This window comes from Sapajus apella, unplaced genomic scaffold (assembly GCF_009761245.1).
Source record: "Sapajus apella isolate SASKATOON/1434 unplaced genomic scaffold, GSC_monkey_1.0 scaffold1, whole genome shotgun sequence".
Classification (NCBI taxonomy): Eukaryota; Metazoa; Chordata; class Mammalia; order Primates; family Cebidae; genus Sapajus; species Sapajus apella.
The window spans coordinates 58,386,534-58,399,159 of NW_022436941.1; positions in this window are offsets into that span (position 1 = coordinate 58,386,534).

The window sequence follows — 12,626 nt, forward strand, 5'->3', positions numbered from 1 at the left end:
TACTTTTATTAATTTTTTTTTATTAAGGTAAGTCTTATTCTTCCTTTAAGGCTCCACTCAAGCATAAAGCAATTTCTAGGTGTGGGTATTCCTCTGTGGCCCAGAGTATTCACTGTCACTAACATCTTTCACAGCACTTAGAGGACTATATTGAACATATAAGACTCTTACACTCCCCTCTAGACTATGGAATCCTCAAAGTCAGAAATTTTATCTGTATACCCCAAGACTTAATGAAGTGCCCATCCCATAATACATACTCAGGAAATTTTTGTGCCTTTCTCTAAACCTCTTTATGGCTGCTACTGCTTCTTATAAATTTTCGCATGCCCTCCATTACTTAGCAAACACTGTGTTGCTCAATACTGCATACTGTAGGTGCTCAGTGAATGTTTGTTGAGTGGATGACTATACTGCTGGTGTTGTATTTCCATTCTACCACCAATAAATGCATAAAAGATTGCAATTACCAGGAGCAGCTTAGAAAAATATTTGAAGTGTTGATTGACCAGTAGAAGTCTCTGAAGATGTTTTTATTTCACTCCAGAGCAGTCACCTAAACCGTGAACTACAAGCTAATAGTATTCACAGGAGAGTGACTTTGTCTGTTTGCCGAGACTGTTTGTGATATTAGCCATGCAAATAAATATTTTGATTGTTCATTTGGGAGAAGAGGATTACTTGATGACTGTCTTGAAGTATATGTAGGCTTATTATTAGGAGAATGATGACTAATTTTTCCCCCATTGGTACAGTCGATTCAAAGAGGAAAAGTACTTAAGTCATAACACTAGTTAAAGATAAGAAAAAATTTCTTTACTGGAATCTAGGGACATTGTGGAAACTCCTTTGCAGATGTGATTAGATGACATCAAAATTCCAATTTTCACCCTTAAATCTGTGAGATTCAAAAGGATGTCATTACAATGACTAACTGCTACCCATAAAAAGGCTGTTGAATTTGGTGTTGCATATACTATTCACTACATTCTGAAATGAGATAGCAGGTACATTCTATGAGTACAGAACTATCTTGGGCACTGCTGGAAAATCACAGCATTATCTCTGCTCTTATATCCCTGTTTTTATGTCTTGGGACAAAAAGACACAGGAAAAGTTAAGTTCTAGTAAAAGGTGGCCTGTCTGTATGATACAGATTTTGTCTACGGCCATACCACCCTGAACACACCGGATCTCATCTGACACAAATTGTAAGTGCAGAGAATGGCTAACAAAGGAGCTGGAGTTGGAGGGGAACAGGGAAAGCCATTCAAGGTAAGGAGAGTTGTATGCATCAGGTATGTGGTTTTGTGGTTATGGACCCTATAGGTTACAGACAAGCTCTACTGAGAAAAACACTCATAACTATTTACTAAGCACTTATGATGCACTAAGCTCTGTGCTAAACCCAGTATGTGCATTTTTTCATTTAATCTTCATCACAACACTAACATGTAGTTAGTAACATCATCTCGCTTTGTAGTTAATGAAACTGAAGTTAAATGACTGGCCTAAGATCATACAGCTGATAATTGGTGGAACAGGGAATTCAAATCTGGTCATCAGACTTCAGCAAATGGGACTAAAATTTAATTCTAGAAACATTAGCAAATAGCTCCCAAAAGCAAGGCACGAACTGAATTGGTAATTCTGGGGCTTGAAAGCAGTGACATGACTTCGTCAACAACGTATTTTCCCCATATCAAGCTCAACATGTAGGTGAGCTGAAAATGCCTTTGAATGAATAGACTATTTTCAAGGAGTGCATACTCTAGCAGGGAAGACAGACATGCATAAGTAACAATAATCTCCCCAAAGCTGTAGGTGCTGATGGATCACACTGGATACAAATATGAGGGGAGAGGAAGTTATCCTATAAGCAGTGGGGAGGTATTGAGGTTTTTGAGCAGGAGAGTGACATGATGAAAGCATATTACTGAAAACTTAATCTGCTGACTGTGTGCTACTTGTTTCCTTATTGTCAGCAACATTAAGCCATGTGGAACTCCAAGCAAGTTAGATCTGAGATGATAGAAAAGAGGGGGAAATATTTCCCTCTTTCATGTCCTGCTCACTAGAACTCTGCTAAATTGGTTTAGATGCTGGAACAATAAATTGCAGTATGAGCAGAAGCCTAAAATCTAAATGTGTGCTGACACTTTCTGTTCAATCACTGTTGTTTCTAAGAATACAAGGAGCCCCCAGATGGTGGGGGTAGGGTAGAGGGCTAGAAAGAATGCATGCTGCAAATATCTAAGACAGATAAGGTCTCCGGTCAATCTTCTATGATATTTTTAGAGTAATCTATTCATTTGTTCATTCAATCAATGAACATTTGTTTATTGAGAGCCGCTGTACCAGGTACAATTCTGGGTTTTGGGACATAGGGATCTAGTGCTCTGGAGATGAACAATAAGATGGCTGCCTCTATGATGTATGCGAGCTAATGAGCAATTCATACCGTGAACGTTTCAGATAGTGACATGTGACTATAAAGAAAATAAACTGAAACAACAGGATGAGGAGTGACTGCGGATGAGGCACTAAACACTCTAGAAAGGACTCTCAGAGAAAATCTCTCTGTGGAATTGAACTTCGAGAAGACTTGAATGGGGAGAAAAAAAAAATCAGCCATGCAAAGAGCAGAAAAAAGAGCATTCTAAGTGACGAAATAGCCAGGGCAAAGGCCCTGAGGCTGGAAGTTAGAAAAAGAGGCAGCAAGAACTGTGAGTTTTGCCATTAGCCACATTTAGGACTTGGAAGAGCACATCTGAAATAAGACTTCTTCAAATACCATGCCAGTGAAACATTTTAACAATTAACAATTTGATGAATCTCCTTACTTTTGTTCTTAATAACCAATTTAAATTTTCTATCTAAAAATGGGTATTTAAAATAGTTAATTTGGATATAAACTGACAAATAACAAAAAAGAAATAGAGGTTATAGATAATAAGAAGTAACAAAATGGATGAAGAATTTCAGAAGATCACCTTGGGAAGGGTGGTGGTGGTGAGGGTTGGAAATGAAAGGCTGAAAATCATGTACTATTTATTAATTTAATAAATCTGTCTTGATGTCAATGTAATCGAATGTTGCCACAAAATAATGGTCTCCTGCTGCTACATAAATGTTGAGGCCAAGCTCTGATGTTTATTTTCAAGACAGGAGACATTGATCCTTCACTAATAGAATATTACAAGTTTATTTCTATTATGCTAAGTAACCAAAGTTGATTTCATTGTTTGATTTGATGGATGTTGGTGCTGTCAGAGTTCAGAATAGTCTGGGGCTAGGAAGCCAAGAGGATGAATATTTTCTTGTCTTAATTAGGCATACTTGAATTTCATTCTAGTATCAAATCAATAAAGGAAAATTTTGGGGTACTGAGTCCCTGGGATTCTTCTTCTGATGCCTCAGGGAATGAAACTATTTGGCATAAGACTGCTGTTCTCCTAAGACCAAGAGACAACTCTGGAGCCAGGCAGTGAGTGATTTGGATGGGGCCCCACCGAATTGGAAAGGCAACAGGAAATGTGATGAGAGGAAAAAGACAGCTATAACAATAGAAGGAGGAAGTGAAGCCAGAAAAACAAGGCAAGAAGAAAAAGTAACAGTGAACTACAATAATCCATGAGGAAATGAAAACCACACAGAAAAGAAAACAACACAACAAAAAACCTAAAGGGAATTGCAACCTGCTGATTTAGATGCAGGGGACCCGTTTTTGGCCATTTCCAGAGGTAGGGCTCTTATTTGCAGTGATCCAGTAAATGGATGGTACTGCCAGATTTCCCTTTTCCTATGCAAAATGTGAATTAAAACAAAGCTTTCTGTTTTCAGGTTTTATATACCACAGATCACACAGCCACATGGAACTGGGAAATGTGATCGACTTGAGTGAATACAGTGAAGATTGGAAAGAAGACACGAACTGATCAATTTAGTAGGAATAGGAAAACTTGTCTTTTAAATATCGAAGGAGAAATTTATTGAAGAAGCCAAAGTATTCACTTCATAGTAGTGGAAATGGGAGAAAATGATGGACCCGAGGAAAGATAAGTCTCCAATAAAGCAGGATGTAGCTTGGTGTTTCTGATTCTCCCTACTCAGGAGGTTTAGGGGCTGACCATGCTGATGTACTAGCCATAAGCCCTATTTGAATGGTCCAACTGTGTTTAGCCCAACCTGAATTCACAGAGAAGTTTGTCCTTCTAGAATCATAGTACATGAAGTAGCAAACTCTAAGGGGTACGGGTGGTTGGAAGAATTTGTGTATCAGATTCCTGGAGGGCTTGATGAGATAGGGAGGCTGGGTGTGACTCTCAGTCTGGTTATTTATTGGTTGTGTGAACCAGAAAAAATGTGCCAATAATAATACCTACCTCACAGGATTTCTTTTTTTTTTTTAGATAGGGTCTCCCTCTTTTGCCCAGGCTAGAGTGCAGTGGCACAATCACGACTCACTTGATCCTCAGGTGATCCTCCCACCTCAGCCTCCCAGGTAGCTGGGGCTGCAGGTTCACACCACCATGCTCAGCTAATTTATATATGTGCGTATATATATATATATATATGTGTGTGTGTGTGTGTGTGTGTGTGTGTATATATATATATTTATTGCATTTTAGTTGTGGGGTACATGTGCAGAACATGCAGGATTGTTGCACAGGTACACACATGGCAATGAGGTTTGCTGCCTTCATCACCATCACTGGCATTTCTCCCCATGTTATCCATCCCCAACTCCCTAACCCCTGCTGTCCCGCCCCTAGTCCCCCCTACAGACCTCAGTGTGTGATGCTCCCCTCCCTGTGTCCCTGAGTTCTCATTGTTCAACACCTGCCTATGAGTGAGAACATGCGGTATTTGATTTTCTGTTCTTGTGTCAGTTTGTTGAGAATGATGGTTTCCAGGTTCATCCATGTCCCTACAAAGGACACGAACTCATTTTTTCTTATGGCTGCATAGTATTCCATGGTGTTTATGTGCCACATTTTCCCTGTCCAGTCTATCATCGATGGGAATTTGGGTTGGTTCCAAGTATTTGCTATTGTAAACAGTGCTGCAATGAACATTCGTGTGCATGTATCCTTATAATAGAATGATTTATAATCCTTTGGATATATACCCAGTAATGGGATTGGCCCAGTTAATTTTTAAACATTTTTTTTTTTTAGAGATGGGGTTTTGCTATGTTTCCCGGACTGTTTTGTAACTCCTGGGCTCAAGCAATCCTCGACCTCACGAAGTGTTGGGATTACAGGTGTGAGCCACTGTGCCTGGCCTCAAAGAATTGTAGGTAAAACACTTAGTGCCAGGCGCATTGTATGAGCTTAATACATGTTAGTTCATGTTAACACATAAGGAGTCTGTAGCATGGGATGCGAAACTTATTGCATGGTTGTGCTATATAATGTTGCCAGCAGTCACTACCTTTGACCTACAAAAATAGTGATTTCATTTCTCTTTCTTTTCCTCCTTCCCTTCCTCCCTCTCTTCCTTCTGCCTCTCTCTCTCTTTCTTTTTTTTCTGAGATGCAGTTTCACTCTTGTTCTCTACGCTGGAGTGCAATGATGCGATCTTGGCTCATTGCAACCTCTGCCTCCTGGGTTCTCCTGCCTCAGCCTCCCTAGTAGCAGGGATTACAGGCATCTGCCACCTTACGCAGCTAATTTTTTGAATTTTTAGTAAAGACGGGGTTTCACTATGTTGACCAGGCTGGTCTTGAACTCCTGACCTCAGGCTATTCACTCATCTCAGCCTCCCAAACTGCAAACTGCTGGGAATACAGGCGTCAGCCACTGCACCTGGCTCTCGCTCTCACTCGCGTGCTCTCTCTCTCTCTCTCTCTCTCTCTCTCTCCCCCTCTCCAGGGTCTTACTCTGTTACCCAGGCTATAGTGCCCTGGTGTGATCATAGCACACTGCAGCTTCAAACTTCTGGGCTCAAGTGATCCTCCTGCCTCAGCCTCCTGAGTACCTAGGACCATAGGTGTGTGCCACCATGCCAAGCTAATTTTTAAATTTGTTGTACATACAAGGTCTCTCTGTGTTGCCCAGGCTGTTCCAGAACTCCTGGGCTCAAATAATCTTCCTGTCTAGGCCTTTCAAAGTGCTGGAATCACAGATGTGAGCCATATGCCTGGCCAATTTCATATATTCCCATTAAACTTCCCACTAATATATATACATTATATTGCATATCTTACATATATATGAAAGATTATGTATATTCATTACATATCTTATATACATATGAAACACACATATACGCCATACATATGATAAGAAATATGTATAGTAACATATATAAACTGGAAGATAAGGTGATAAGATGGAGTACTGTGCATCACCTGCTCATTACCCTTTGGTAAGCTCCTTAGGTCTTCAGAAAATTCCTGGGGCATGGATGTGTCTTCTTGTGTCACAAATGATAAATGCTTCTTTAAAGTAAGGAAAAAAACCCAAACTATATAACAGAACTGGCATCTCCTAAAAAGACACAGAAGCCAAGGCAAGAACAAAGGAAGCAGTACGAGAAAGTTGGGGTGTAGGAACAACTCTTTCGGAGTGATGGGAGAGCGTGTCCCAACCTCGGCCTGCCCCGGCTGGCCACACTGCTCCCCAGACTACCCGAATCCATCACCACAGTGTGCTCTTTGCTATCTCCCTTCTAGAAACCAGACCAGGCTGAAAAGCCAGGATAAATGGATATAGTGCTCCCGAGCCTTTAATTTCTGGGCATCTCAGTGTCGATAACAGTACTGTAGAAGAATATTCCAGAGGTTAGTATCTTTGGCAAAAACTATCTTTAACCCAGAGAGTTGCAACAACTTTAGCCTCAAGTCAGATCCATAGGGTTGTAGACATTGTTTAAGGTTCTCCTCAAAGAACTGAAAATCTCATGAGACTTACAGGGAGGACAGTGCAGGAGGTAAGTACAGAATAGTAGTAGCAGACCAACCATTAGACAGAAATATATTCTTTCTTAACTTCCTTAACATGGTCCTCCAAAACCACAGACAACATGGGTCTTAGAAGTTGGGCAAGACTAATGGGAATTTGCCCTGTTGCTGTCAACACCTCAGCACCATATGGCAGGGGGATCCTTCTGTTTTCTGCCTGAAGAATCTAGGTGCAAAGAAAAAACCTGAAGTGTTTAAAAAGCTAAAGACAATGACACTGTAAAATTTGAGGAGGAATCTGACTGTACATGTATCACCTCATGGTATATGATGGTGCTGGCAGGTGGGAATTGCCACCACGGAATACACATAAATTTTCAGAACTACTGTACTTATTATACCGTAATACATAGGACATAGCCCAGTTGGTTTCAAAGACTTTTTGAGTAACCCCCTACCTCCAAATTTTAAGTGTCCTCTATGTCTTTGACAGGTGTATATGACCATGGTAAGATTGTTATACCTTATAGCTTATGATTGCCAATGGCAATATTCAGCCCTTGTCTTAAACAGATTTTACTTGGCGTAATATATTTTTAACCACTTATTTTAAAATGATCTAAAGGCAAATAAAATGCAATAGTAGTATAATATATTGTCATCTTTCTTTCCTGCCATACTTGGTTAAGAGGGTCTGATTATGTTGGAAAATTATGAAAAGCAAATGTAGTAGGTGTTTTTTTCTCTGTTTCCATTTCCAACAGAAGGAAATGACACTGCCTGGAATGTTGTATAGCCTCCCTCTTGAGACTGGGGCTTTTGTTAGCTCCAAGAGAGCAAAGATATCATATTGGCATAACCTTACTAGGTGAAAAACCATTGTGAAGATTTAGGAATGCACTAAAAAAAATAGTAATATTTTTGAATAAAGGACACTCTTTGGCACACTTCCTATTACATAACTCTTAACATTTAATGACAAAAATCCAGCCAATGAACAGGACAGCACTTGGAATTTATTTTGCAAAACACTGTAGTATATGAAATTGCCATACATGGTAGCCCTGGTTTTCCATTTTTGATCTTCAGCTTATGTATAATTCTTTGTATCAGGACAATTTTATCTTATTCTAAGCCACTAAACTTCATATTCTTGGTAGTGCTGAAAAAGACTAGACACTCTAGGGCCGGAACTCTTTGGAACTGGGAGATCTGCACACCGTGTCTCCTAACACATTGGTAAGTGTTTATGAATATGTAAATTGGGATTTAAAAAATCCAGGGCATTAGGTTAAGTAAACAGTCATTGGCTCAGATTAACTGATGTTAAACCAATAATGGTGTGTTAAAAAATGTTAATTTGAGGCCCAACTTCATTTATTATTCTGGTGTAAGTGACTAAATTGCACAGTATTATTGTTGCAATGACTATTCATTTCATTCCTTTGGTACCTGGCATTTGAGCATTTTATGAATCTGAGCATGCTGGTCTATTCTGCCTGGGAGTGAAGTTTCACAAGGTAGTTTGAATGACAAACATCTTAGAGCTTGCTCACATTCCTTGGTGGAATAGTCACTTCTGAGAGAAAGAGGTGTGGCTTCGCGGTCTGGGAAAAGGACTGCTGGCCAGGAACATGGAGTTCTTCTGGAACTAGTTCTGTTTTCTTTATGGATCAGCCAATGCTAATGAATATACCTAGGACTCAGTTTACCGAGTTTAACAAGCTGGTTAGGGAAATCTAATTAACTGGGATGTATTGAGTAATCATGAATGAATATCTGTTAAATGATTTGAAATGAAAAGTGGTGTGAATGCAATTGAGTTGTTATTTGTATAACTGATTCATTTTATGAAACAAGTAATAGAAGTTTTATTTTTGGGGAAAATTACTCTAAAACAAGAAAATTTATTTTAATATTTAAATAGTTTTTCTAAATATTTTTATTTCTGTGGGTTTTTTTCAAGTTAATAAGCTAAATGTTCTATATGATGCACATAACTAAATTCATGATTAGCTTCCATTTAAAGATAAAAAGGTGGTCTCTTTGTTCTATATAATACAGGTAAATCTTTTCTGAGGTCCCATGCACTGAAAGAATGTAGACATTATTAACCTTAATGTTCTACAGAAAAAAAATTAGGATCAAAGAAATGTATAGTCAGTCTAGAGCTTGAGCAGGGTGGTAAAATGAACTGCCTGTTTTAAAGTGATAAAGACTTCCAAGAATTAGATGTAGGTTCCAGAAAGAGAAAATTGTGCATACGTGCCCAAACAAAATGGGGGTAGGGATGAGGAGAGAACTAATGATTGAGTTATTGGGATGTTCTATATCTGAAAGAATAAAGTTAAAAAAAATCAACCTCAAATGCAAATGTTCCATTCTGGTGGCATTGCTGGTCAGTGTTTTCTTATCCCAAATCCAGGCCCCCCAAATTAATCAATCTCATATGTGGGTAAAAAAAAATCCCTAAAAATACATTGTGATTCTCTACACTAGGAAGCTTTAAATTGCCTATCTTCTCCCACTTTAAAAAAAAAATGAAAACAAAACAATGGATCTTCAATTCTGTGTCTGGGATCTCAAACTTGGCTCTGAATATGTGTTTCAACTCTCATTAATTACAATATTGGTCCCAGGAGATACAGTTGCTGATGCAAAGAACACTCTTTGTACTCAAAATAATTTGAACAAGGGCAAAGAAGCATTTTATTTACATGTGTAAACATTTAGAGGAAAATAAAACAGAGATGGTACAGGTAGCTGCTGAGCTGTTTTAATGATAATTGATTTGATTACTTAAGCTTTAAGGTTACTATATATAGGATACATATACATATAAAAGTCATGTTTTCACTTTGTATATTTGTCAGATGAGAACATTCTTGTAAAGGTAACTCTGACATTAACTTGGCAAGTTCTGAACTAAGACCTTTTAGCATTTTATTCTTTCCAGAGACTAAGACCAAATTGTTCTAAATTCCATACCCTACTGTGCAGATCTATAATTTATTTATTTTTTAAACATCGGAACATATGCCATTACCCACAGGACTTTTACATGTAACAAATCTGGGTAAAGACCAATCAAACGAATAAATTACAGCAGTAGACAGCAAATAACTTCTCCTGTTTTCTTTCTTCATTTTCCTTTCTCTATAGGAAAATAGGAAATTAAACTATGGCTATTCGTGGTCTTGCACTACGAGAACACATATGGGCATACATTTTCATCCTATTACAAGTTTGTTGACTTGGCGGCAGAAAGTAAAGCACACTATAAAGATGTCTTAATGCCTTACTTGAGGAGGGTCATCTATTAATGCACAGCCCAACCTAAAAGTCTTACATTAAACTCTGGTGGTACCCACTGGCTGCCTTTAAATGGATACTGAAGAGCAAAGGCAAGCAGCCTTGGTTATACACAAGAACCACTTGGAGCTTATAAAAAAAATGCAGGTACTTGGGTCCATCCCCAAGATTTCTGATCCAGTTGGTATATAAACAAACAAAACCCAACAACAATGAAAATAAAGGCAATTCTAATGCGCCATGATTGAGAAGCATAGTTAAGAGAGTCCCAACACCATTGCAAGGATAATGCCTACTTCGTTTTTGGATAGTAGGACAAAGACCATCCTTAGTTCATTTTTCCAGGGGCAGGCAGGAGGGTGGCTGAGAAGCTGCCAGAGCTCTCTGGGAAGTGACAGCATTCTCTGAGCAGCATCTTTATAGGGAGTATTCTATGAGTGATGGAGCCTTAAGATACTAAAAATTTTCTGTGTTAAAGCCCACGGAAGTAGATAATTGAACAACAAATTACATAATGCTAATCTTGAAGTTGAGTCTGTAAACTGTGGCAACATTATACACATTTGAGCATTTTGAGCAAAAGTTCATTAAAAGAGGCTGACTGGCTCAGCTTCACTTCAATCACCCAATCATTGCAGGTCATTAGAAAGAGAAAGGAGAATATGACTGCGATATCCCAACCACCCAATCACTGTAAGTCATTAGAAACAGACAGGAGAATTCTGAAGTTAGAAACGGCAAATTACTTCTCTTGGAAATTAATCTACTTAAGCCAGTGTATTTTTTTCCCCACTCCTCCCTCCCCATTTCCTTGATTGGCTGAATTTTTGTCCTTTTAATAAAAGTGCTTTTTTTCTTGTATCTTGTGTGTTTTTTAAAACCATGTCTGTCCTCTATTGTATTTTTAATCTTTTGCTATGACATTCTATGGCTTCTTCATTAATCATGTATCTTCTAGTCTTTTCATCTTTATATACCTCACTTTTCCCATGTTTTTTTTCCCCTTTCCTTAACACGAGAATAGAAAGTCCTTCCTCTTTATTTTGCCCAGTTTTGATTTATGTTTGGTTGCCAACCCTGCTTTTGATTCTCGACCTCTCATTTTTGCTAACTGCCCTTCCTTAACCTTCTGTTGATGTTTTATTCCTATCAGTTCTGTCAATGCTCACACCCATTTCTTTCCTTTCCATCTATCTATCTCCATATGCATTTTTATGATCCTACTACTAAATGCTGAAAGATATATGTGTGTGGAATAGAATAGTACTTTAGTCCACGCGAATCCTATTTCCCTGTCCACCCACAGCTACTTCTTGTCTATTCATCCTTTCCAGATGTCGCCCTGTCCCACTCCCATCTGTACCCTTCTTCCCAGTTTGAAGCCCATCTTCTTTCTAACCCCATTTGCACCCGTCTGGTTTTACAGCCAAGGATCTCAACAAGATAAAGGATGCAGAGTTCTACTGGGAACCAGGCTGTGTGTGTTTCAGAAACTTTTGCGCGTTTACTGAAATGGGATTAGGTATTTGGATACAGAAACACTCTTGGGCAGCCTTTCAGCCCTGGCACAGCTTTGTACACCTTGGAGCGAGCTGGGGCCTATTCTAACCGGCAAGGACAGGGAAGTCTTTCAAGACCTTCTCCGGCCTTTTCCACTCCAGGAGTCAGGATGAATAGGCATCACCGACCCAAACTGTTAAACCAGGCCGGGTGGGGAAACCTGGGGCCCTCTTCTGCGGCAGATCTGGCGGGGTGTCCATGGCGCCGCGTGGCTCCGTGCGAGGAGGGGTCTGGGGTACGAGCCGCTGCGGCTGCAGGAGTCACCGGGCCTCTTTGGGAGGTCCGCTCACCTCTCATAGAGGAGGCCGACCTCAGCCCAGGTACTCCCCTGGGGAGCAGGGCGCGGCCCGGGCGCCGCCACAGCAGCGGCGCCGAGGGCCAGAGGTGCAGTGTCCCCCCAGGAGGGGAAGGCGAGTCGCTCTCGGCGGCTCAGCCAGAAGGTCGAGGGAACAGCGCTGGTGTCCCTCGTCAGCCGGCCCTCCGGGAACTGGGCGGGGGCGACACCCCAGGGAGTAGGGCTGAGGAGGGCAGAAATCAATCGTGGGTACCGGCGCGAGGTCACGTACAGAAGAGGAGCGAAAGAGGGGCTGGTGGGGGCCCCAGGACGTCTGGGGCCGTTGCTCTGTCTGTGGACTCGGCGGGCGCCCCGAAGTCTGGGGCCGCCACGGCTCCAGCTCCGCCGGCTCTGGCCGGAGACTCCAGGCCGCAGTTTCTCCTCCTCCCGGCGCCTTCTCTCCAGTGAGGAGCCGAGCGCGGGCGGCGCGGGGGGAGGGGTGGCAGCGGAGAGAACAGCCAGTTGTTTAAAATCCTTCTAGAGCAGTTTCTAATTCCCCCCTTGCGCCCGGGT